The 27878-nt window shown below is 42.5% G+C and overlaps 1 protein-coding gene across 34 annotated transcripts in view; it reads left to right on the top strand.

Annotated features, from left to right (window-relative positions):
• Window positions 1-27878, top strand: part of PTPRD (protein tyrosine phosphatase receptor type D) — a 1992390-nt gene that overhangs the window by 267125 nt on the left and 1697387 nt on the right. For all 34 annotated transcript variants that reach the window (XM_053297923.1, XM_053297924.1, XM_053297928.1 and 31 more), the window contains exon 3: window positions 24579-24620. The gene's annotated coding sequence lies outside the window, so the exon portion shown is untranslated. The remainder of the gene's footprint in view (window positions 1-24578; window positions 24621-27878) is intronic.

Raw genomic sequence — 27878 nt, 5'->3', positions numbered from 1 at the left:
CCAGGTGTTTATGACTTGTATGGTGTTCCCGCCATTGAGTTTGGACTTGAGGATTTTTCTAACTCTCCTGATGTATTCACTTCCAATTTTTCTTTTAACTTCAGTGTGTGCACTGTTATCAGCCTGGAGAATGCCCAAGTATTTGTAATGTTCTTTCTCTTCCAGGTTCTTGATGTTGCTTCCATTGAGCAGTTCTATTCCTTCTGTTTTTCTTATTTTTCCTCTGTTCATTATTAATGCAGTTGTCTAGTCCAAGCTCCATTGCTATATTGCTACTGAATATATGGACAGTTTTTAGCAGTGATTCAATTTCTGACTGGGACTTTCCATACAACTTCAGATCGTCCATGTAGAGCATTTGGTTTATTTTACTTGATGTTTTAGATGTTTGATATCCGAGGCCTGTTTTGTTTAGTATTTGTGAAAGTGGGGTCATGGCGATTACAAACATCATCATCATCATCATTATTATTATTATTATTATTGATTCGATTTCTATACCATTATTCCGAAAATGGCTCAGGGTGGTATGCACAGAGGAATAGTAACTAAATAAGATGGATCCGTGTCCCCAATGGGCTCACAATCTAAAAGAAACATAAGATACTCACCAGCAACAGTCACTGGAGGTACTGTGCTGTGGGTGGATCGGGCCAGTTATTCTTAGGGGTGTGCACGGAACCACGGAGGTGCGGTCCGGCACTGGGGTGGGCGCAGGAGGGTTTACTTACCCCTACCACCACTTTCCCCCCTCCAGTGCCCGTATTTCATGGAGTAATTTCTCTTACTATTTCTTTGAGCACCCCTTCTCCGGCACTCTGCTGCAGAAATTCTTTTAGTAATGGGGCGGCAGGATACCTCCATGCTTGGCGTGTAGTGCAAAAGGCTTTAAGAAGCCTTGTTGGTGCGCACGTACTTTCTTGAGTAAACGGAGCAGCAGGATATCTCCCTGCCGCCCCTTCTTCTGCTTTGCTGCAAAAGGCTTTTAGAAGCCTTTTGCACATGTGCAAAAGGCGTCTAAAAGCCTTTTGCAGCAAAGTGGAAGAAGGGGTGGCAGGGAGATATCCTGCTGCTCCATTTACTCAAGAAAGTACGTGCATGCGCGCGCTAACACAAGGCTTCTTAAAGCCTTTTGCACTGCACGCCAAGTGGGGGAAGGGGCATCAGGGAGATATCCTGCCGCCCCATTACTAACAGAATTGCTGCAGCAGAGTGCCGGAGAAGGGGTGCTCAAAGAAATAGTAAGAGAAATTACTCCATGAAATACGGGCACCGGAGGGAAGAAAGCTGAGGGAGGGGTAAGTAAACCCTCCCGCACCCTTAAGGGGACTCCCCACCCCGAATCACCCAAATCCGAACCACCCCTGTAGAATGGCCTCCGAACCGGTCCAGGCACATCACTAGTTATTTTCCCCCTGCTAAATAAAGAGAATCACAATGTTAAAAGGTGCCTCTTTTCCAAGTTAGCAGGGTTATCTATTATTATCTATGATGTTATTATCTATCCCCGTTAAATGCTTGCTAAAGGATGCAATTTAACCAGAATTGTCCAGAAATTCTGGGTTCGCATGACACGCTCTGTAGGAGTGTGCAGGCCTCATCAATCACAGTTAACTCTTTAACCATACTTGTTCTGGTCATGAGAATGTAGCCACAGTAAACCTGTCATTGCCCCATCCATGTGAAAGATTCACCAGTTTTGAAGGGAATCACTTCAGTCAGGGATTCCTGAAACGTGGAGCCAGCCCTGACTTTGCTGAAGACTACTTGGTAGCTTCTGCTCAATCCTGGCTTGAATCCTGATCCAAACCATCTTGGTCTAGAAGCGATACATTTCAGCTATTAAAAAATTGGTGAACTATTGGCTTTTAAGCAAATTGTTATAGAATATTCTACCTGAACCCTGAATTCCATCTAGGTGCTAAGACAAGCAGCATTGATTCTAGCAATTGCCCCTGGATGCAGCAAGATGTATTTGCCACTGTTAGTAATGCAAAGCAAGTTCCTACATTAATATAAATGTGTTTTCTGGTATTTTACATATGTAAATCATAATAAACTTTTCATTAATAATGTCATCCACATTCAGTTTCTAAATGGCATTGCAACTGAAGATCTTTATACTTGTTTTATACTCCTTCCTTTTTTAAAAAAAAACAAGTATGCCTTTTATCACCACCCTTTGCTTATGTCTAAAGCTGTGATATTGTTTTATAGTCTCATAAAGAAAATGAACCTCTTGGATTTGGGATTGCATTTTGTACTCTTTGTATTAAAAAGGGTAATTCAAATCCAAAGAGTGCGTGTAGATTTTACCTATTTTGATGAGTTTCTGTTCCTTTAAATCTTCAAGTGAGCTTAGAAAAACATTTTGGCTGCAATCCTGCACAGAGTTCACATATATAACTGTATTCAGGATTGTAGCCTAGGTAGTAATTTTGAAGATGAAAATGGAAAACAATGACATTTCTATCCACTGATGTATATGAAAAGTTATTGTTTGCTGCATCGCTGGCATGACTTTGCAAATGAGAAGGAATTGGATGCCAAATCACCTCATTAAGTGCTCAGTTAAGACATATGTTTAGGGCAATTTTAAATTCCAGAAGAGTAAGGAAATGTAAAATTGAACAAGTTGTGCCTTCAGTGGCCAGCAGCACAGTAGAAAACTGCATGTTGAGTTATATGATTTATTTAGGTCTTTATTTTACTTAATCAAAGAATTAACTCTAGAAGCTTAGAAAAATTCAAATATATACCAAACAAACTTCTGTTGCTTTATTTTCTTCTGCTTTTTTCTTTTAAAAATTTTATTTTAGTGGTCATTGATATTTTTTATTTTGTACACCATAACAAGTTTTTTGACTGGTCTATACTGGATCCTAAACTGTTTAAGGGGTCAGATCTGTGATAACCAGCATCTAACTCCCACTACATCTGTTTATTATTTCTCTGTGTAAATTGCCCTGACCCATTTTTGGAAGGGTGATATAGAAATCAATCAAACAAACAAACAAACAAACAAACAAACTACAACTTCCAGGTCCTTCCAGACTGCTAACTCTGAAAAGGAAGGTTTTGTGTTTATATTAAAAAGTCAGCATATTAGTAAGCCATAGCAGAGACATGTCTTCTTTCATAATGAGTTCCACAGGCTTGATCCATGTCATTACTTATGATGCCATTAAATTTCAGAATGTGATGAGTTAAGCAAAGAACTCTTCCACTTCAGAATCCCTCAAGCTTTTTTTGAATCAGACCAGATCCAGTTCAAAAGTGGCTTGCGGAAATACCATTACATCTACCATGTCCCATTTCAAAATTATCTTGGTGGCAGAATTGGAGAAGGCAGTTTTATTCATTCATTCATTCATTCAATTTAGTTATTTATTTTATTTTATTTTATTTAAAATATTTCAATACCACCCAAAACCTGCATCTCTGGGCAGTTTAAAATTATTACATGAATACTTTCCCAAACATGATCAGGAGCATCCATTGTCTCTGGGAAACATGGGATTATAGTTCTCTGTACTTTCCAGTTCAATACATCCCTTCCACTGTTCCCCCTCTTACCATGGTAAGTAGGGGATGGCATCTGTGAGAGCTGGGGTAGCAGATGATCTAGGAAGTAACTGAGGGGACAGGGTCCAATTTGAATTGGGTCTGAGGCAGTGTTTCCTGTAACAGGGAGTCTCAAAATGTTGTGGGCTACATCTCTCATTATTCTCAGCCAAAAGCTATTGTAGCTGAGGATAATGGGAGTTATAGTTAAGAACATCTAGGAATTCCCGTTACAGGGAACACTGGTGTGAGGTGAATCAAAGCAATTTGGTCCTGATCTTTGTTTGTTTCATACTAATATGTCTTGGCAGAGGTTGCCCATCACTAACTATAACAGAAGTAGTAGTTTTGCTTCATAGATATCATTTTAGGATTGAGAGAAATTATCCTTAGGTGTGTAGCTCAAATAGCTCTGGCTATTTGAAGCTTTAAAAAAATATAAAACCTATACCTGGAGCTTATTCTCAATAGCAAAATCAGGGTAGTATGAGCATCCAGCAAAGTATCAAGCCCATGCATGCTCCTGAGGAGGAGGAGGGGCAGGGGCGTAGCAAGGTTGGAGTGGGCCCAGAGACAAGATTTTAAAATGGGGCCCCCATCACTGAAGCTCAGCTCATGCAGTAAAGAAATCTTAATTGAGGCTGAATAGGTGGCTGCGCCACCAGGAGCCCCTGGTGGCGCAGTGGTAAAACTGCCGCCCTGTAACCAGAAGGTTACAAGTTTGATCCTGACCAGGGGCTCAAGGTTGACTCAGCCTTCCATCCTCCCGAGGTCGGTAAAATGAGTACCCAGAATGTTGGGGGCAATATGCTAAATCATTGTAAACCGCTTAGAGAGCTCTGGCTATAGAGCGGTATATAAATGTAAGTGCTATTGCTATTGCTAATAGTGGCAACTATTGCTATTGCTAGTGCTAATAGTGGTAACAAAAAGCATATATATCTATATCTATATCTATATCTATATCTATATCTATATCTATATCTATATCTATATCTATCTCCTATGTGCCACAATAGAACATCACCCTAAATTATTTTTTAAAAGGTTCTGGCTGGTCGTCCACAATTTTTAAAATTGTGGACAATGCAAGTCATTTAATGGTACTAGAGAAAGACATGCTGTTCTGGTAGCTCCAGGTCTTAACACTCACATCAATTGTGGAGGATGAATATAACTGAAGGAAGCCCGGGCGGGTGCGCAGCTGGGGGAGTCATTTATGTGACTTGCCTCTGGGCCCCCCCCCCAAGGCAGTGGGCCCCCAGACAACTGTCTCCCCTTGCCCTATTATAGTTACACCCCTGAGGAGGGGGAAGTGATAGTCTGCTGGCCCCAATCTGGGTAGGGTGGCCTGGGGCATGCTTTTCCTCCACCCTTCCAACAGTGGTCAGTTCACGAGGTGGGTTGGCTACTGCCATCCTACACAGGTCAGAACTAGCAGACAACCACTTCCCCTTCCTCCTCCCTTGTTGTTAGCCAACACATTACTATTTCTCAGGAGCATGAATGTGCTTGAATCTTGGCTAGGAAACAACTCCTAACCTGATTTTGATCATGAGAATGAGCCCCTAGTCTGGACACCAAAACCAATCAGTACAGATACAAAGAACTGGCAAAAGCTGGATATATTGTCTGGTCCCATGCTAATAACCGCCCTGAGCCATTTTTGAAGGGCAGTATATAAATTGAAGAAATAAATAAATAACCATGTTAATAAATGGTAAACTTTTAAACAAGTGTAAGTTTCAGGCATACTCTATTGCAAACCCAATTTTGTCTGTCAGAGAAACCCCCTGAAAGATGGTCAACTTTGCCACTCAAAAATTCCCAACTGACAGAATTTCCATATAACCTGATTCAGATTTGATTGCTACTGCCAAGCACTTGTTAAAACTAAGTTAAAACTAATATTGTTTATCAACCTGAACAGGTTGATAAACAATATTATAGCTGCATGACTTAAGAATGTTGAGGGCATTAAACTTCAGCACAGTTTTCATCAATCTATTGGGACGGTTTGACAATCAACTTCTATTCATTGGCAGCATCTAGACTAAAGTACTCTATAGTCTTATAGAATAATTCTTGACTGTTACTACTGAGGAAATAGTGTGGATGCCGCTCAACATGTTTTGAATGCAAATCTTGACTGCAAATTTCTATTCTGGGCTTTACCACAAAGTTCTTTGACTATGAACTATTCTTCTTTCAAATTAGGGCAACCTTTGGAGAAGATGCTTAGAGGAATCTATGACTCATAGTTTCTGAGTACCGTACAGGGCCTTTCCAACATTTTCCAGACTAATAATATTACCTGAATATCTGTTTTTGAACTGTTATTGAGTGTGTAGAATATGAAATGTTAGAATATGTAAATCACTGGTGTTGGTTTATTGAGCATGTCCACAGACATTGTTTCTAGACTAAAAATCAGTACCCATCTACTCACTGGATGGAATGATGATGGACAGTATTTCCCAGGATGGGTAATTTCTGATCACCCCACCCAACTTCACTGTTCATGGTAATGGCCTCACTCTTTTTAAAAAAAAACAGTTGTTGTTGGAATTTTGTACTGGGACTCTTGGTATCTCAGTCATGTAGAATTAGCCAATGCGGAAGCTATTCCTGATGTGTTGTCACTTAAAAGAAAGGAAGGACTGTTATGACAGGGGTGTTCCTTAATAATCATCACTTAGCTAGGCAACTTCAAGGAAATGTATTTTGATTCAAAGGACAATGTGATTCAGACAGCTTTTACACTATTTTTCCCTGGAAGGTGACTCATCAGCTGCTCTTATGAAAATATCAGGACTACTTTTTAAGTAGATTGCCAGAGAACTCAAATGTAACCAAAGAAGGGTTTCTCCATTATACCTGTAAATTACTTTCCCCAGCAGCTCGTAAATATGTGGTGCTTCTTTGAAGCAGACTTCCAAAACAGATCTGTGAGGTACCTTCACTGATAACATATCTGCATTTGGTTACAACCTTTCCCTTCAATTATGCTTTTTACTGATTGATTTCTTTTACATGACTGTTTGTATTAATTATTGTATTCTTTGGGATTTGGGGATCTTAATGCTGTTACATGATTTTATTTTGTTTTGTTTTATTGTTGCTGCTTGTCTTTATTTTTAGTTGTAGGTTTTTAGTATTCTGTTGCATTTTATTGTAGTTTTATGTATGTGGTATTGAGAGCTTCTGGAGAAAAGCATTATTTGAATACTAAATATAATTACATAAATATTGTTACAGCTTCTGGCCAATTGTTCCTTTTATAGGCTAACTGTTGATTAAGAGTAGAAGACAATGATCAGAGTATGTTTATCAGTGGGAGCTAATGTTAGGAGATTATCCCTCTGTGTTTCTTAATAAGTTACTCATAGAATTTGGAGAAGGTGATAGTCTCCACCAGCAGAGGGGAGGAGGTAGAGAGACAGCAGTTTTGCAACTACATTGAGGAGAGAGACAGACAAACAGAGAAAAATAGTTTTAAACTGGAAGCAGTTCTGCAGTTATAATAAAAAGAGAGTGTTGTGAGAAAGAGAGTCTTGTGAACTGGAGGTAGGTGAAGCATGTTGGGTGAAAGGTTTCTTTCTAGGGATCTAATGTAGCATAATGGACCTATAGCTTTGTATGATTGTCTACTGTTTGTGTCTACATATGCCCTACTACAATATTTCAATTAAGATACCTTAAGTTCACAGTGATCTCTTATCAAAAGTAAACTCAACCAACATCACCATTAACAATGTGGACATGCAGCCAAAAAGGATATGTGCAGTGCTAGCACCCACACATGCTCCTGAAGCACAGATGCTCCTGTGGGTGGGAGGGGCAGGTTTTGCCAATCCCCCATCCTCCCAGGAATGCTTGGTATGACCCAGAAGTTGGTCCCTGAGGGCTATGTGACCCACAGGGACCTACTTCTGGGTTGCATGGAATGCTGCCAGATGGAGGTGGGATCAGTGCAAATCTGCTTCCTCACCTACATAAATATGCACGCTTCAGAAGCACAGACACTAGCTCTGTGCACAGACCTTTTATTTTGGCTGTACATGCCATTAATGAGGATGTCGTCTATTATCTTTGTCCCTGGATACTATTGCTGCTTAGGAAGTGATCATGGAACAATATTTTAGTGAGCAGATGATGGTTCTTGGTCAGGCCAGCTTCCAAGTGAGTCCCATCACATTTTTTAATGATGATCCAACAGAAATATGTCATCCATGCTATTTCTATTTCTAAATAGCTACCTTTGTCTGAAATTATTCAGCAATATCTGACGGCCTACTAATACAAAAGCTGCAGATACTAGAAAAAAACTAAGAGAGTTGTATTTTCTAATCCATTCCATAGGCAAAGGTCATGTGTTGAATCAAAACTGTCTCAGATTCTTAACATAGGCCAGGAACAATACTGTAATAGGTCAAAAGAGGCTGCAACACTGAAAAGCCCAAAGTTGTGCTGACATTATGTATACAATTACACTTCCCAGAAAAGGGAAATTTTATATTCTAGAATGAATGCATAAAATAAAAGTTTGTGCTTATGTGATTGGAAGTACTGACTGTAGTCAATGAGAGGGAGAACTCAGCCTTTGCAGAACTCACAAGCCTTTGCAGAAACTTATTTCAACTGGGGGAAAGCCACAACTGCATGATTGCAATTGCAATACCAAAGCCCCAATTTTGCTGAAAGGCTTTGAAATACGGCTCAATCCCCTGGCCATTGGCTGGGGTGGGGGTGGCCTTTGTGCCCACGTCCCCAGGGGCATATCTAGGGGTAGGGCAGGCAAGGCACGTGCCCCGGGCGCCACTTGAAGGGGGGCACCATTTTGTAAAATTATTTTTTTAAAAAAAAATGGCTGCCAAAAACAAAATGGCCACCGTGCATGCTCAAATGGCCTCTGTGAGGCCCTAGGTCATGCCAGGCTTTGCAGAGGCCATTTGAGCATGTGCGGTGGCCATTTTGTTTTCAGTGGCCTTTTAAAAAAAGATTATTTTTAAAAACGGCCACTGCACATGCTCAGATGGTCCCTGCGAGGCCCTAGAGGCCAGCGGGGTGAGGGGGAATCTTTGCAAAAAAAAAAACACCCAGCCTTTAGGAAGCCCCCCAAAGGGGCTACGGGTAAAAATAATAATAATAAAAATATAATATAAGACACTGTACACATATTCAGATTGGCACTATGTACAGAGAATCAGGGCTTGTGAATACTGAGCTGACGCTTAAGAGCTAGGATTGTATTCATTTGCTCTTACTTTGCTTCTTGTGATAAGTGAGTTAAATGTGATGTCTTGCTAATATGGCTATTAATGGTGAGTTTGTCTTTGAATCAGTGTGAAACCCTTAATATTAAGGCCCACTGGGAGTTTCTTGCTCTCTTTCTCTCATTTTAACTGTCTTTCTGAAATACTAGAATAAATTCCAAGCAGTGACACAGTTTACTCTGCATATCCTTTAATTATTTTCAGAGTATCTGGGGAAAGTCAAATTCTCCATTGATTTTTAAAACTTATGTAATGGTGATGCTACAATGCATAGTAGAGAATTAGACAGGCACTTCTGTTTAGTTTTCCAAGTACATCTCCACATAGTATTTGGGTATTTCATGAGCCCCCACATACTGAAATTTGTAGTTTTCCAGCATTTTCTGGTCTGGCTAAGTCCACTGCTAAATAGTTTTTGAAATATTAAAAGATTAACGAGCCTGACGTATTTTTGAGCTGATATTATGGTAAAGTTATCTGAAAGATGGGTGTCAGATGCTTGGACAGAGGGCGCAATTTCAGTGTTTGCCCTAGGTGCTATTTTCCCTAGATACGCCTCTGCAGGCCCCGGCATCAGGATCAACATGTAGCTGTCCTCTTTCGGCACTTAATGCCTTTTAGCCAATAGGGGCCGGCACACTGTGCCTGTGTGAGTTGCTCATTGGGCCTTGCACCTCATTTTGGCTCAAGAAGCAACTCCCACCTACCCTCCCTAGTTCAGTGAGAGATTAGCTGGTCACTCTGATGCTGAGTAGGAATTTTTGGTCTCCAGCTGATTGGCCTTGTGTGGAGATTTTTTCGCTTACTCCTCACTGACGTTGTTTGGTGGGCATCCACTGGGGAGGAGAGTTTGGTTTTTAGATTAAGTGGTCACTATGGCAGGTGAGTGTGGGCTTATGAGGTTAAGATCTGAAGTAGTGTTCAGCTGACGGCATCTTTAAGGTGATTAGTGGTCTCATGGAACAGCCTTTCAGGGTCTTGCAGCTCAGATGGTGTCTGGGAATGAACCACTTTTGGGGCGCCGTCCATTTCACCCACTCAGCTTGGGGGGGGGTGACATGGATGGCTATCTCTTTGACACAGGTAACTGTGTGGCTTGGTGGGGCCATGCTGAAGTTTCAGCAGGTATATGCCAAGCCTGGCTGCTTCACCCAACAGTAAGGGGAAGCCTGACCTCTTTAGCAGGCTGACCTTACCCATGAGGGGGTGGAGCTGCCTTCACTCTAGATTGCATGCATTTGTTGTGCATGTTGAAGACCCTTACAAAGTTTTTGTATTAATAAAATGGCCCTAGTTTCATCCATACATGCTCATCCTGTCTTTCTTGGGGTTCTGGGTGTAATGCATGGATGTCTAGATAAGGCTTCAAGTTTTCAAACAATGACTAGCAGCAATGAGGATCCAGGGCTTCTTGCCCATTATGCTTCTGTTTCATTAATCAATAATGAATATTTTGTGTGTGTGTGTGTGTGTGTATACATACATAGACGTAGACATAGACATAGACACACATGTGCCTTCTGTTTGTACTTTAAAAATCACACACACACATACACACACACACACACACACACGTCCTTGAACCATATATGAGAATATAAGTGAATACATTGCTTGATTGATTGCCATCAAGTCGGTGTCAACTCTTAGCAACCACATAGATAGATTATCTTCAGGATGATCTGTCCTCAACTTGGCCTTTAAGGTCTCTCATTGCTGTTGTAATCAAGTCCATCTACCTTGCTGCTGGTCGTCCTCTTCTCTTTCCTTCAGCTTTTCCCAGCATTATGGACTTCTCAAGGGAGCTGGTTCTTCACATAATGTGTCCAAAGTATGATAGTTTGAGCCTGGCCATTTGTGCCTCTAGTGAAAATTCTGGATTGATTTGTTCTATGATCCATTTGGTTGTTTTCCTGACTGTCCATGGTATCCTCAAAAGTCTTCTCCAGCACCAAAGTTCAAAAGTGTCGATACTTTTTCTATCCTGCTTCTTCAAAGTCTAGCTTTTGAATCCATAGATTGTCATAGGAAGATTACAGGATAGACAGGTCACAGCATCTAAATATCCTTTCCAAGGCCTTCATTGCAACCCTGCCAAGTGCTAGTCTGCGGAGTTTTTCTTGACTGCTGGATCCTTTACTGTTGATGGTCGATCCTAAAAGGCAGAATCTATCCACCACTTCAATGTCTTCATTGTCAAATCTGAGGCTGATTTTTGTTGTCTTCTTTACATTTAGTTGCCATCCTATTTTTTCACTGTGCTCCTTGACTTTCATTACTAGAGCTTGCAGATCATCCGCATTCTCAGCTATCAGAGTGGTGTCATCAGCATAGTGCAATTTTTTTTATGTTTCTTCCTACAGCTTTAAAACCATACTCATTTTCTTCCAATCCAGCTTCTCTCAGTATATGTTCAGCGTATAAGTTGAATAAATAAGGAGAAAGTATACAGCCTTGTCTTACTTCTTTGCCAAACTGGAACCAGTCCATTTCACCATGTTCCGTCTGTACTGTGGCTTCCTGTCCTGTTTATAAGTTTCTCATGAGAACAGTGAGATGTTCTGGGATGCCTATTTTCCTAAGGATATTCCACAACTTGACATGGTTGATGCAATTGAAGGCTTTTCTGTAGTCAATAAAGGACATATTGACTTCTTTTTGGTGTGCTTTGACTTTCTCAATTATCCAGTGTGCATCAGCAATTATGTCTCTTGTTCCTCGGCCTTTTCTGAAACCAGCTTGAACATCCGGCATTTCCCTTTCCATGTGTGTTGGATGATCCTGAGTATTATTTTGCTAGCATATGAAGTATGTAGACTAACCTCTTCCAATCTATTGGGCACTGTGTCATACTCCAAATTTACTGGCATAGTTTGGTTAGTGTTAGTGCCTTGACTGATTCTTCTTCAGTTGCCTGCCATAGTGTTAAATTGTTTTATGTTGTTTGTATATGTTTTTAACTTGTTTTATGCTATTGTTAACCGCCCAGAGATGAAAGTTTGGGGGAGTGCACAAATTAGATAGATAGATAGATAGATAGATAGATAGATAGATAGATAGAATATTTTTGTAGCTATTCCATCAATTCCTGTAGCCTTCTGACTTGAGTAATGACCAATAAGTGCTGATCTAACTTCATCTTCCTATATTAGAGATTCTTGCAAGTAGGGGATATCTTCTAGAGTATCTTGAATTTTGCCATCCCTACTGTACAGATTTTCAGTAGAGATTAAAAAAAAAAAAACCATGAGGGCTAGAACTGTCAGATTCTACAGCAGAACTGTCAGAATGTCAGATTCTACAGCAGCTTCCATTTTTTAATAGCATATTTGTACATGTTTTAAATTAATATAGTTTGGGTCTTTTATAATGATATTGTAGCAGATGATAAAATATATATTTATCTTAGCATGGCTCAATATTCACAAATGTATTAGTGTCCAAATATATTCCTTCTTCGTCATCAACAACTGCACGTTTTACTTTAGAACAAAGTTGTGTCCATGATACCATTAGTACCAATGAAATTGTGAAAAGGCAAATAAATTTCTTTACTAAGTAACAGACCTTCACACTTCACTGCCTTAGTAGTTTGAGATATTAATTTAAATGGTGGTGTTCAGAAAGGGGGGAAAACCCTAATTTAGACCTTACTATCTATTCAAAGACTGTACCTATCTATTCCTATCTATTCTCTATTTAAATAAAAGGTCTCAAGCAAGAAAACATCGGGGGGGGAAATCCATTTGATTTCATAGCATCTAAACCAACCAAATAGTAGTGTAGGTAGTTTGTGTAGGTTATTAAGTATGATTACTTTGGTAGTACAATAGAAATAAACCATGATGAAATGTGTGGTTGTAATTTTGTAATGTTTTTGGACCATACAGTAAATGTAGGTGTATGAATCACTTTAACAAGCTCTGTAACCTGTGCTTGATTCCTGTCACAGGCACAATCCAGATAAGTGCCTTCTTTTACTTCTTAATCAACAAGTTAAAAATGTTCCCCTAAGTGCCAGTGTATCAGGACCTACTCAGGCTCAAACCTAGAGAAGATTAGGGATGTGTTAATCAATTCATGGCTTGAGGGAACAAACAAGGCGGAAACGGTGTCAATGCAGGACCTCCTGAACATCAGAAGGGTGCGTTTATTTATAGAGTACAAAAGAGGTGGTGCAAATGTATAGGGAGAGAGCGTGGAAAGAGCGGATTGGTTCTATTTTGCCGCAGTATGGGAGGAGTGCTTATCAGGGTGCGACCGCCACATTCCAGTATGGTATGCCAGTCCTGGGTGGGGTGTTTACCCTTATCAGCCTACATCTCCCCCTTTTCTGTTTTCACACGGTGATATGCATAATAAAGCTCTCGGCGTGTAGGAGTGTGTGGTCGGAGAAGGGTAAAAAAGGAGGGGACACATTGTATACAGCAACATAAGAGAACCCCGACACTCAATACACCGACGATAGTCAGGAGGACATAGCGAAGCCAAGGGAGGCCAGGCAACCAGTCCCAAAGCCAGGCGAAGGGATTCGGGGCGCCTGCCACATTATTTGTGATCAGGGATTGCAGATGAGCAAGCTCATCTTCAATTGTGCGGTTTAAATCATGGTAGTGTACCTGACAGCCAGAGGAGCCTACAACAGAGCAGAATCCTCCACTCTTAGCTAAAAGAAAGTCTACTGCAAATCGAAGCTGCATTTGATCTTGGTGGAGGCCAGCTAGTTCCTCCTGGAGGTCGCGAGCTATGCGTCCAGTAGCATTGATGGTTTTTTCTAAGCGGCACGTGAGACCAATAATGGACCGCCGGTTTTCCTGCGCTATGATTCCTGGATAGGAGCCAAGAGTCAGAAATCCAGTAAACAAACCTGCGAAGGCCCGCCCGCCCGAAGAGCCCTCAGAGAGTTGAGGTCCCACAATGACCTCATCTTGGCACTGCGGCCCCATGGCCTCCCTACGGGCTCGTTGCGGGCTGGGACGGGTTGCTGCCGGTGTCACAACTTGCACCGGAAGCGTTAGGTAGCCCACTGCCGCGCACAGGTGTTGGCCGGGATGATAGTTTGTGGCAGTGGAGTTAAAAAAGAACCATAAGTTGGGGTCCTTGATTTGCCATCCGTTGCAGATGGAGCCCCCAGAGAGGCCAGTCAAGTTGGGAGTGAACATGGGGAAGGCGGTGTAAAGATCATCTAAAGAGCCATTCAAAGCTGTTACATTAAACACGTAAGAATTATTATACGTTCCATACAGGTAAAACCGATCAGTACATCCCGAGTAGTTGCCTGCGCCTTTTCTCCAATAGCCCACCTTTTTATGATCTTTCCACTTCTTATCCCAGGTGCCAGAATTATGGCAACAGAAGCAAAGGCCTGGGAGCGCGCGACGATACCGTAAAAGACGGAACGTCGTTGCATTCAATTCACCGGGGGGGTCGGAAAATAGCATGGACCGCTTAAGGTTCTGCAACTGGCCTACAATTACTTCCGGGCTATTGATGGGGGTGGGCAAAAAGGACAGTTGGGACACAGATAAAGGGTGCTCATATATCAGGGAGACATTGGTTCCATGGGTGTGAAACATATAATACGCGTGACGGACCCACATGTTGGGGTGTGAAAGAGAAGCCAAGGGCAAAGCTTCAGTAGGTACATAAAAAAGGCAGAAGAAATAACAAAACAGAATAAGGCAAGAATTTGCATTCAGGGCTGCAAACACGGCTGCCAGAAAGTTCTCAGGGGTCTTTTCTTTTTCCTCCTGCTCCAGGAGCACGGTTGCCTGCGCTGCCAGATTCTTCACCATTCCCCAGGTCACTGGCGGGTTGTTCTTCCTGTTGCTGCCTCGTTGTCGGGGCTGTGCCGGGAAGCTCTCCTTCAGGTGGAGGCCGAAGTTCGGGATCGGGTTGGACAGACCTTGATGCCACGACATCCTGGGTGGGTCGAACACAGCGGGCAGGTACCCACAACGGGCCTGTTGGGAGATCCACAGCAGCATAACCCCGCCCCCAAGTGATCAGGGGAACAGGACCTTTCCACTGCGGGTCCGGCAGGCGCTTGTAACGCACCAAGGGCCGGGGGGACGGCTCGGTGGTGCGAAAGTGTTTTTGTACGCGGGATAAATAATGAGAATCAGAGAAAATAAGGTTTAAGTGATTAATAGTAAATAGAACATGTGCAAGCAGTTGCTCCCTGTCCGGCAAGGACAGGGGACTTCCCCCTTTCCTGTCTTGTCGAGCCAAAGCAGCCTTCAAAGTGCGGTTGGCCCGTTCAACGATAGCTTGGCCCGTTGAGTTGTAAGTTATGCCGAAAGTATGACAGATGTCCCAACGCGCACAGAAGGAAGCAAAGGCCGAGGAACAGTAGGCAGGGCCATTATCAGTTTTTAAAGCGGACGGCTGTCCCATGACTGCAAAGCAGCGGACAAGGTGATTGAAGACATGGCGAGTTTTTTCGCCCTTCTGCGGGGTGGCCCAAATGTACCCTGAGTAAGTATTGATTGTAACGTGAAGCCAGCGCCAGGGAGCGAATGGGGGCCACTGCGTTACATCCATCTGCCACAACGCATTGGCTCCCAACCCCCTGGGATTTACCCCTGTGGACGGGTAAGAGGCTTGGCCTGAACATTGGGGGCACTGTTGAATAATGGCCTGGGCGTCTGTGAGGGGAATAGAGAACCTATGGGCGAGGCTGCGGGCAGATTGATGGTGCATGGCATGACTTTGCGCTGGGGAGACTGGAAAGGCGCGTAATAGCTGATCAGCTTTTGCATTTCCCTCTGCCAGCGAGCCTGGAAAGGGTTGATGGCCGCGAATATGGGCGGCAAAGAGAAGCATTCTGCGCTGCGCCAGCAGACGCTGCAACGCAATAAACAAACCAAGAAGGTTCCTGTCTAGATTGTGAGAGACATAACTTCCTTCAAGTACAGTGAGGACATTATAAACGTACAAGCTGTCAGTGATTAAATTAAAACTAGAGTCTGCAAACACTGTGCAAGCCAGGACTACCGCAGCAAGCTCTGCACGTTGCGGAGATGTTTGTGGGGTAGTATATCGGGCTTTCCATTCGCCGTCCACCTGCCAAGTCATCACACCTCTGGTAGGTGACCCATCAGTAAAGACAGTGGGCGCCCCTTGGAGGGGGGCTGGGCTTAGGCAAGTGCCGAGTCTAATAGGCAAATGGGGGAGAAGTTGCAACCGTACATCCTTGGGAAGGTGGTATGCAACCTCTCCAGTAAAATCAGCTAACGCGAGTTGCAAGGCTGAGGAAGAACGGAAACCAGACTCCCAGTCACTTTGGGGGATGGGTATGTGGAGTCGAATAGGATCCATGCCAAAAAGGGCCAAGCAACGATCGCGCCCTTTGCGGAGGATCAAAGCTAGCATAGCCAATTGAGTCAAGACAGTGGTTTTTGGCGTATGTGCAAGGTGGAGCCACTCCAAGATATGCACCTCCGACAAGGAGACTTGAGCGATTGCTCCGGTGAACTGAGGTTGGGTTGCTACGATTAGAAGTGCAGGGGGCATATTTTCTATTGCACGATCTACCCAACGCTCTTTTAGGGCGATATTCACCTTCTTAATCACTTCTAACTGAGGCTGAGATAATGCAATGAGGTCAGCCGGTTGTCGGCCTTGCTTAAGAGCCTCAAAAAGCGGGTGGAGGTCATTAGTTGTCAATTTATAGTATGGCCGTGCCCAATTAAGGGTCCCTAAGATTTGTTGTAAGTGTACATAAGTCAGCTTTGGTGGCAAAATAATTTCGGGTAGTTGGGGCATGGCGTAGGCGCTCATCAAACGGTGGCCAAGATACAAAAAGGGCTCGGAGAGCTGGATTTTTTCAGGTGCAATTATTAACCCAAACTCTCTCAGGGACTGAGTTAGAATAGGTAACCAATTAAGAGGTAATCTAGGCCCTGATACCAAGATATCATCCATGTAATGAATAACTAGGAGGGTCGGATAACGCTTACGAAACTCCGATAATGCTTGATGCACGTAAAGCTGACACAGCGTAGGGCTGTTCAACATGCCCTGGGGCAATACAGACCAATGATACCTTTGTGTGGGCTGGGCATTATTCAGAACTGGTACCGTGAAAGCAAACTTTTTCTTATCTTGAGGCTGAAGGGGAATAGTGTAAAAACAGTCTTTCAAATCTACGATGGCGACCTGGTAACCCGCAGGTATTAAGTTAGGATTAGGTAGTCCACATTGTAAGGGGCCCATGGGTTCAATCATTTTATTTACTTCCCTCAAATCATGTAAGAGTCGCCATTTCCCTGATTTTTTCTTTATCACAAAAACAGGGGTATTGTAGGGGCTAGTGGAAAATTCCAAGTGTCCAGCTTGCACCTGCTCCTTTACCAGGTGCAGCAGAGCCTCTAATTTGTCTTTTGGCAAAGGCCATTGCTCTACCCAAATGGGTTCTTCAGTTTTCCAGGTGAGGGCCAATGCTCGGTGCGGGGAAGCTACTCCCGCATGTTGATCTGAGTTCCCAGCTGTTGCAGGAGGTCGCGTCCCCATAGGTTAAAAGGGAGCGGTATTATGACCGGTTGAAAGTGAGCTATAACTGGACCGGCTTGACTTGCTCTCACCGCCAACCACTCAGTGCTCTGGCTAGAAGATTGTTCCCCACCCACTCCCCAAATAGAGGGGGCGGGCTCCTTAGGCCACTGAGACGGCCATTCCTTTACCGTAATGACCGACACATCCGCCCCAGTGTCCAACAACCCTTCGAGGCAGTGCCCATGAATCCAAAACTTACGAGTTGGCTTTCCACTGGCAATGTTCGTCTGGACCAGCGCAACCTGTGGGGATAACATAGAGGCCTTAGGCCCCACTGGGGTGAGGTTCCGTACGCTTAGGCAATGAGCCCACGAATCTCCCTGCTTAAGGGTCAGGGGCATGTGCCCCCAAACCTGAAGCATGATAGATGTCTGGGGAATGTAGTCAAGCAATTCCGGGACCACAAAAATCCCTTGGGGGCTCGCTGCTTGCGTTGGTAAAATAAGCAGTGGCTCAGGACCCTCAAAGGGCGTCGCTGGCAATGTGGGAACAAGTATAACTTCCCCTGGGAACACTGAGGTGGCATTCTTTTGAAGCACAAGCGCGACAGCACATCCGGGTGTCGGCAATGATTCCTCTTTCTTTATTCCGGGGCCCGAGGAAGGCCCGCTCCCCGGTTTCCCGGGGAGGTCTCTGTTCCTACCGGGTTAGTACGGCATTGGTTAGCCCAATGGTAGCCCTTACTACATCTGGGACACTTCTTCGAGGGGCGACCAGCATTCTTCTGGTTCGATCCAGATTTATGTGCTCCTCCGCCTGGCGCTCGGCACGCAGCACGGAAGTGGCCAGGCTTCTGGCAGTTGTAGCAGTTCCCCGTGGGCTTATTGGATTGTTTCAAAGCCATAGCTAACAGGCCCATATCGTACGATTTTGAGCCGATTTCAGCACAAGCCTGAATCATGTCCGCCAGGGAATAAGTCTGACGGTGGATAACTCCCTGCAAGGCCTTTTTGCTGTCCGCGTTGGCATTCTCAAATGCCAATTTTTGCAGCAGCTCTCCCTGAGCCTCAACATTGTCCAACTGCCGAGCGATCGCAACCTTCAGACGGTCCACAAAGCTTGTGTACGGCTCTGAGGGTCCTTGCTTGATCACTGCAAAGGAGCGAGCCGGGGTGCCAGCCGAGGGCACCCTGCGGAGCGCTCGGAGGACACACATTCCAACCGCCTTAATGTGTCCATCAGGCAACTGGCATTGCATGGCCAGAGGCTCGAACTGCCCAGAACCATAAACCTGCTCTGCTGTAATCTGCACTGTGGCGCCCAAACGGGCTGCCTGCTGGTATTCGCTATCCCACACCACATACTGTGAAGGCGTTAAAATCATACGAAACAACGCCTTCCAGTCGTGCGGGGTCATGAGGTATCCATTGTTAAGACCTTCCAAAATGCCCTGGACAAAGGTAGACTGGAGTCCGGAGTCCTTCACGGCTCGATTTAACTCCCGGAGGACCGAATACGGAAGTGGTTCCCAGTCCACTTGGGCGTTCCCTCGGCCGTCTACCGGACCTCGCATCACTGGGAATAGAGCTGGGTTCTCTCCAGCCCATTCTTCCCCATCTACCAGGATTTGTCCGGACTTTTTGGCATGATGGAGTCCCTCCACAACAACCCCTCGAAAGCCCAGCTTCTCCTTAAGAGCCCTGGCATTCGGGGGCCCCGAGGCCGTCGGCGTGACGGCGGGCAGCAACACAGGGTATGGAGGGGGTGCGGCATCCACAACTTCAGATTTCAGGAGCACAGGCTCCCCACTGAAGAAAGCCGCGACTGCTTCCAGCACCTTTCTGCTGAGCAGGAGGTGCTGGATCGGAGCTCGTGGCTCCGCCTGCAGCTCGGTCCCTACCTTTCTCCAATGTTCTGCTTTCAATGTCCCTTTGTACGGATACCAAGGGCATTGACAATCGACCTCCCGTAAGAGATCAGCGAGATCGTGCACAGGCACCACCTCCCCGGAATGTTGCCGGATAATTTTTTGCAATTCTTCCGCATGCTGTTTCTGATCAACAGAAAGACTAGAGCCCATACTTACGAGGGAGCCGAAGCTGAGTGCACTAAGAAGACTGTTCCAGTCGCGTAAGCAGGGTGCTGAGGGATCTGGATCACGTCGGGGTCACCAGATGAGGGAACAAACAAGGCGGAAACGGTGTCAATGCAGGACCTCCTGAACATCAGAAGGGTGCGTTTATTTATAGAGTACAAAAGAGGTGGTGCAAATGTATAGGGAGAGAGCGTGGAAAGAGCGGATTGGTTCTATTTTGCCGCAGTATGGGAGGAGTGCTTATCAGGGTGCGACCGCCACATTCCAGTATGGTATGCCAGTCCTGGGTGGGGTGTTTACCCTTATCAGCCTACAATGGCTGAATCAACTCGACTCATATCTGGGCAATTTAAATGATTTGACCTTGAATAGAATCACCCTTGAGGATGCTTACCAGATTCGAGCTCAAATTGAATCATCCTTGAGAATGCTTACCAGATTTTCGCTCGAACTGATTCGGCGATTTGAGCCTCAGTTTTATCCCCAGCAATCTACATTTTGTCCCCTCTGACCTTCTGCCATCACTGCCTGGGTGGATCTTTAGGAATGTTTACGTGTGGATTCTCAGTTGTGAAATGACTTTTTCATATGGAATCCCTTTGAAGACGTTGAAAATCCACTGTGTGGCTTATCGGTTGTGAAATAACTTCTTCATAGGGATTAACCAAGGTATTTTATTTAAAAGTTACAAAATAGATTGATTATTTCCTAGCCTATTATGAGACAAATCTGACCCTCTCACATTATCAGTTATATTGCTAGATGTGTGAAATGATCCAGTCTTTCTGCCTATAAATCCTGAAACTTCCTCACACTCTTCCTTGGAAGCAGCTACTCTGGGATGGCAGGGAGGTAAATATCTCCCTCCTGCCCCTCTGACATTTGGAATGTTATGGCTGCAACATTCTCACCAGGAACCATGAGAACATTACATTCCCCTTCACATCTGGTCTTTCAAGAAGAAAATTCCCTCATCTAGGACAAGCATAAAGGCTCACAACTCCAAGCCTGCATCAGTCCTTTATGCCTTGTTTAGTTTCGGTTTCATTTTAATCTACCTTATCTGTCTCAAGTAGACACTGGCATAAGGAAATGATGGAGTTCTGCTCTAGATGAAAAAGAAAAAGAGAATGGGATATCATGATTGATGACACAGCATTCCAGACTGCAGATGATTTCCTACAATTGGTGTGTATAGATGTTGATATGAGGGAGCATTGGTTCCATTATCTAACCAAGGATCAATTTTCATGTGCTAGAGGAAGTTACCTAATTCTGCCCTTCTTTGCAACTCTAAATAATACCCAACAAGTAACTACAATAGCTATTAGATATTTCTGGTGCACATCATCATTTTCCCCTCCTCATTTTAAAGTAGGTTTTAATATTGATCAAATTCTGCTAGAGTGATTTAAGAAAATAATACAGCAACTTCTGAATAATGTTAGAAACATAATCTGTACCTAATCCAGCACAGTAAAGTTGGATTTTACAAAGATTAATCTATAAAATTGTAATAGAATAAACTTTTAAAATGTTGTCATCCTTTATTGCTCTACTGTTAGAAGAAAAGCTAGATAAGTAAAGATATTATTATTATTATTATTATTATTATTATTATTATTATTATTATTATTATTTTGTTAGAAGGAAAGCTAGCTCACTGAAGATGTGGGGATAAGCTTATCCATTAGCACTAGTAAAAAAACCCACTTGTATGTATGTTTTCTTAAACTAGAACAGTCATGTGCCTCTTGTAAGTATATTACACTGAAAGGGTAAACATTGTTGCAACAATTAATTCTTGCAAATACCATAGGAATTTTTAAAGGCTTTGGCAAAAACAAGTGTTCACAGTTATTTTAAGCTGTTAAAATGAAACTGGAAATGGTATGAAACAGCCAAAGGACATAGGTAAAGAAAAGATTTTATGTGACAAATGTAAAAAAAAAAAAAAGTCACCACCATCCCCAAACTAAGATCTTTTATGCAGCTATAAGAACTAGGGCTTAGAGACTGATAGGGAAAAAAGGTGTTACAAAGCACTTGTCTGTAGCTGATACTTTCTAGAAATCAGCTAGATTTCTGTGTAGAAATAAGTGCAGATTCTGATTCTAGTGCTTTATTAAAGTCTGTGAACTTTTTTTTCTACAGTCATGTATATTTGTAGAAGTAAGCTTTGGCACATTTGGCACAAATGTAAGTGCTAAATGTAAGTGCTATTCACACATAATGCAGAACTGGAGTTAAAGAGGCCCAAAAGGGACTCCAAACCTGCACATCTGAATGCTTGCAATTCTGGTTCCATGAGGTGACTTACCTGAGGTTTCTGTTTTGGAATTCTAATCTGTATCCTTGGGTTATAGTGAGTTTCATCAACCCAACCTGAAGTTAATCGCAGCATGCGTGATGTCAAAATTCAGAACCGCAGGCTGCATTCCCTGTGACGAGTTGAAGGAGGAAAAAATCCCTCTCTCCAGCCATGATTGGATGTGTGGGCTGTCCTTCATGAAAGAAGGGAGCCCACACAGCTAGTTTCCCTTCTTTTCTGCAGTCTCACTGACTGTAGATTCCCAGCTCTATGTTTTGTCCAAATTCGGACAGGAGAGCAGGGTTGGGGTGGGAAGTAGGACCGTGGATCCATTGGACCCACAGTTCCATGTAACGTGCAAATGTGGCCTTTGTGTTTATGGCCTTCTTCCATACATTGAATGACTCCAAACTACAAATCATGTGCTCATTAATCAAATTGGTTGGTCCCCCAAATATTGTTCCCCAGTAGTGCTTGTCAGGAAACTAGCTGGCCAAGAGACCCAACATAATATTAATGTTTGAAGTTAGATGATTTGGTGCATGGTGTGACCTTAGTCCATTGTTTTTCCAGGTTTTGCTAGATGAGGCACATATTTTTTTCTGAATTAAAACCTGAAATGCATTTCATTCATATACTGCAGAAGTTTATTTATAGAATGTGTAAGAGCAAAACTTTTCTTGGTCTAAGAGGGACTGATGTGTTTCTGTATAAATCATTGTTCTAGGAGTCACTTCTACTGATTGGAACAGAATAAATCCAGAAGAGAGACTTATACCAATGAGGCTCATCTGATAAGGGGTCATTTTGCCACATCTCCATATTAATGTTCTTATATCATACTACAAAACAAAAAAACTACTCACTTTCAGAAGAAGCCATGTGTTGTGGATAAGTGTTATGTGTTGATGGGACTTTTAATTATTAAATTATGTGTCACAGCACACTAGCAACACTCTCATGCTACACTACTGGTTTCAATAACACAATTAGGAAATTACTTTCTTAATCTGTGGTCAAAAGTCACAAAATGTCAGATGCCAATAGATCTGATGAGTGAGGGATTGTTAAGCAGAAAACCTGAAGAAGGTATTACAGAATGGACAAAGTCAAGCTACTGTGTGGTGGCTATATGTTGTTACATTAGTTTTGGTTAAATATGCCAGTTTAAAATTGGTGCAGGGGTGCATTCTGGAAAGCCTGATCCCAATACAACCTAATTTAATTAATTCCAAATTCAGCCCTGGTTCATATTTTGATTCACCCTCCACACTGCCAACTATTAGCCTTCCAGATTTTTTTCCTACTCTGTTGCTCCTTCTCCTCTGGGTGGGTTTTGTTTTTGGTTTTGGTTTGTTATGGGGCAGCAATGGCAGTGATGGCAAAGTATCTGTAACTTCTCTGTGTGACATCCCTTTGGTACCTACAATAGTGCTTGGGCTCTGGGGGAGCCATTTTGGAAAACTAAACTCCAGGTTCCTTCAGGTTCTGTCTGGTGTCATGGACTAGGACTTGATTAGGAGCACAATGGAGTTTCTGAATTCAGAATTAGAAGCAGAAAATGTGAACCTTCCAATTTTTGGAAAGTAACATAATGTTTCTGAGCCCAGTTCATCCACCACTAGTTTAATTTGGAGAATGTGGTATATAGGAGGAGCCTACTTATAGGCCTACCTTATGAGCACTGAAAACCTTGGAGTACTTTCATTTTATTTTTCAATAATAAATTGAGCATTTGGGGATTATTAATAATGTAATGGACTCCCACTTTTCTTTATTTTTTAATCTGAATAATCTGTATGTCCATTTGTTTTATGGATATTGTTGCATAGAGATGTTGGGTAGGATCCACAGTTGTCTGTTGGGAACAGGAGAGCAAGTTGTTTGTGTTCCTGACTAAGGATGAGTGTGGATGCTACCAATAGTATTAGATAAACGTTCCTTCTATACTTATCTCCACTGCAGTGTTGGAGAATCTATCTATCTATCTATCTATCTATCTGATCTGTAGACCACAGTAAATTTCCTTCTCTGGGCAGTTCACAACCTTCTGCGGTGCTCGATGCATCCATTACAATCTGCCAGGCATGTGAGCATGTGTGCCCAATCAGCTCTGAGCAAAGTGGTTCCATCTGTCCATGAGAACCTTGGCATCCAACCGTATCTCAGTCAGGGAGTAGCGAGTCACCTTTGGAGGCCAAGTTGATTTAAAAAAAAAAAAAATTCTGCCTGATTGGCGTTTGATCAGCCAGTGGGGGAAAATTACCTACTTATCACTGAACATTGTTGTTGGGCTTTAGTTAGGGTTGGTGTCCATTAAATAGAATCAGTCACACTGGCAGATGTGTATGGGATTGGGGGAGTCGTTTACAGCAATGGCACCCGACTGGAGACACTATTTGGGTGAGAGGGGATTTCTGTGGAACAGTTTGTTAAGGTTTTGAGGCCTACAGGTGTCTGGGAATGGAACCCAAATGGGGAGCTTCTCAGTTCACCCACTCAAAGATTTGAGTCTCAGCCAGGGGAGGGGGGTGATCTTGGCAACCCTCCCTCAACACAGAAGACTATGTGGCAAAGAGGAAGCTATAGCTGTCAGTGGACAGCAGAAAGCCTTCAAGCCTGGTTAATTCATCCAGCAGTGGAAAAGGCAGTTTTGGTATGCAGGCTGCCCGCACTCTAGTTAAGTAATTTATTGTACTGCTGCAGATCCTTTTAAAATAGTTAATAATGTGTGGCCCAAGTCCAATCCATTGAGCACATTATGTCTCCTATTGCGATTCGGGACAAATAATTCTGTTATTTGTATTTATATAATGTTTTTAAATTATTATTTCAGGTTTTCAAGAAAATGGATAGTGCTTTTTCTGCTTTCATTTTGGTAAGTTTTAATGCATTTTAAAATTATAATCACCTTAAAAAGTGAAATGTGTTGAATCTATTTTAATTGCTGTGTCTCATGTGCAAGTTGCATTTTAACTTTTATTGGAAGTGAAGTTTCCTTTCAGCTTCTGCATATAAAAAATCAAGAAGTTTATTTGTTTCCCAAAGTGTTACAATGTGAAATGAAGCCAGTATGGCCAAATGTGTCATTCTCAAATCCTGCTTTTCAGTCTAGTGACATTTCTCTGTGATGAGATTAGAAGGGAAGGGAAGAATCAATTGGTGGAATTGGAATTCCTTTTTAAGCATACACATTCAGTCACATGTGTCAGGCTCTTTGCTCATGGAGTGCTGGTTTTCTACATTTGAAAATATAGAATTTAAGTAAAGGGAAATGTTTATTTTCTTAATATATTTTACACTGTTTCAGTTATGTTTCATCTTCACCCCTTACTTCTGAATAAAAAGATTTAGTAAGAACTGTTTGACAGTTTATTTACAATGTCAGCATGTTTTCTAATGTTTTGTATTGTTTTCTACCAACCTGTGCTAGAATATGCAGGGTTTTCTTCTGAAGATATATTAGGTTTTAAAAAATTGTTTCATGATGTGACATGGATATAATAGATGCCTTCTTAATAAGGTCTTAAACTGAATGCAAGTGTGTGACGAGAAGTCCAATCCATTACAGTGGCATGAAGTTGAGAGACTGAAAATCAGATTTCTGATTTTACCATGGAACATGCATGGGGTATATGCAGGGCAAAAGATTAGTACAAACTAGTTGAAAGGGCTAGTGGAAAATGGTGAAAAAACAAATGAATTTCTTCCAGTTCAAAAGTACTTTTAAAGGTTATGTGATGCTTCTCTCCAGATGTTTTTTATTGAGTAAATTAAAACATAAAGAGGAAATTGCAACAAAGAACAGAGATTTCGATGTATATAGTTGATATAATAGTGACGCAATATGCATAATGGAAATGCTACAATACTTCTCTCCAGACCATTTTTATTGCATAAATTAAAACATAGAAAGAGGAAATTGGTTATGTGATGGTTCCACTACCACCATTTATTTTCAATAATTCTCTCCTATAATATCTACTGCCCTTGATAGCAGCAGAATGCTATACGCATGTTACTCAATTAGAGGAAGTCCAAATATTTTAAAAGTATTTATTGTTTTTACAAAATTTATTGTTTTACAAAACAAAAGTTGACCCTTTCCAAGAAATAAAGTTCATAACACAGCTAATTACAGTTTGATATTATACTAGTTGTGTCTCTCACTTGCAGCTTCTTCTTCCTTGGTAGTTAACTTCCAACTGGTCCTGCTTCCTAGTTTCTGGGTTCAGGTTCCAGGGAACATTCCCTGCCAATTTCAGTACCTAGCAACAGTTGCCATGCTTAATTCACTAACTCTCCAGACCAGGCAAGATATAAACATATAAACAACTCTTAACTAAACATTTTTTTGGTGTGAATGAGTTCTTCACAGGCTGAAGTATGAGCATCAGAGCAAAGGATGATCCAAAAGAAAGAAGTATCCTATAGTCATGCAGAAGTGGTAGACATAGGCAACAAGACAAGCCAGCTAAATGGGGGTTTCAGTTAGTAGAATTGGTTAGGGATGTGCACGGACCGGCAGATGGCTGGTTCAGCAGCTGGGTGGGTCACCATTAAGCAGGAGGGATGGTGCTCTTCCCCACCATGCAACATTTCCTCCGCTGGTGCTGTGCCGAAAATCGCTGGCACAGGGCAGCAGCGTACCCTCTTGCTGTCCAAGTCAGTGTCAGACCTGAAGTGGCTGGTGCTTGTGCACATGTCATACATGTGCACGTGCAACAACCAGTTCTGGTATGAAGCTGACTGGGGCAGCAAGAGGGTATGCTGCCACCCAGTGTCAGAAATTTCCGGCACAGTGCTGGTAGGGGAAATGTGGTGGGAGGGTTAAGAGCATCCTCCCTCCTGCTAAAAGGTAACCCCCCCCCCACAAAAAAAACAACTTGCCGGACAGCCAGACCTGTTTGGAGGTCTGGAAAAAAGCCTGCAAACTAGTTTGTGCACATCACTAGAATTGGTTGACAAACTCTAATGGAACTATGAGCTATGACCAACTTAAATTTGTTAAAACAATCAATTTAAGAAGAGGCTAGCTATCAGTATGACAGGGATTACACTTCAGGTACACTGTCTGGGGGGGTGTCTGGATCCAAACCTCTATCTGGTGTCCCAGGTTGAAGCAGTGGCCAGAGGTGCTTTCTAACAGCTTTGGCTGATATGCCAGCTGTGTCCATTACTTGAGATAAATGACTTCCAGACAGTGGTACATATGCTGCAAACTCCAGACCTGACTACTGCAATGCTCTCTATGTGGGCTGCCTTTGTACATAGTCTGGAAACTGCAGTTGGTACAGAATACAGCAGCCAGGTTGGTCTCTGGTGTCTTAGAGATACCATATTATTCCTATACTAAAAGAGCTACACTGGCTACTGATACATTTTCAGGCAAAATATGAAGTGCTGGTTATAACCTTTAAAGCCCTAAATAGCTTAGTTCCTGGATATTTAAGAGAACATCTTATTTGCCATGAGCCCCACCACCCATTGGGATCATCTGGAGAGGTCCATCTATAGTTGCCACCAGCATGGCTGGTGGCTTCTCAGGGACGGGTCTTCTCCATTGCTGCTCCAAGGCTTTGGAAAGCACTCCCTGATGAAACAAGAGCCTCCCCATCTCTGATAACTTTCAAGAAGGTAGTTAAGACACATTTGTTCATCCAGGCTTTTAATTAGATTTACGGTTTTTAACATTGTGTTAAATTTTAAATTATCTTAATATTTTAACTTTTTACTTTTGCTTTAACTTGTACTGTTTTATTGTAAACTTCTGCTAGACACACGTTTGGGGCAGTATATAAATATGTTAAATAAAATAAAAATGAATAAAATAAATTAGTCACAGTATAGATTTTGTCTAGCATAAATTGCAGTGGGAACGAATGTGCACAATGTGACAAAATACATTGCTGAAATGTCTTAAACTATAAAGAGTTCAACGAGGCAAAATATATTCATATTTGCATAAACTGATTATTGTTTCTTTAGTACACTCAATTATTTGCATTTTACACTGGAAGATGTGTGCTGTGTGGATCTTTCCATATAAGATTGAAAAATAGTGGATTTTAAAATATAGTACTACAGGCTAAGGCAGTGCTTTAAAAACTTACAAGGAATATTGAACCAAATCACT

Source organism: Hemicordylus capensis, chromosome 2, assembly GCF_027244095.1.
Source record: "Hemicordylus capensis ecotype Gifberg chromosome 2, rHemCap1.1.pri, whole genome shotgun sequence".
NCBI lineage: Eukaryota > Metazoa > Chordata > Lepidosauria > Squamata > Cordylidae > Hemicordylus > Hemicordylus capensis.
The sequence above is the reverse complement of the archived record's forward strand: the minus strand, read 5'-3'. Positions and strand labels throughout refer to the sequence as shown.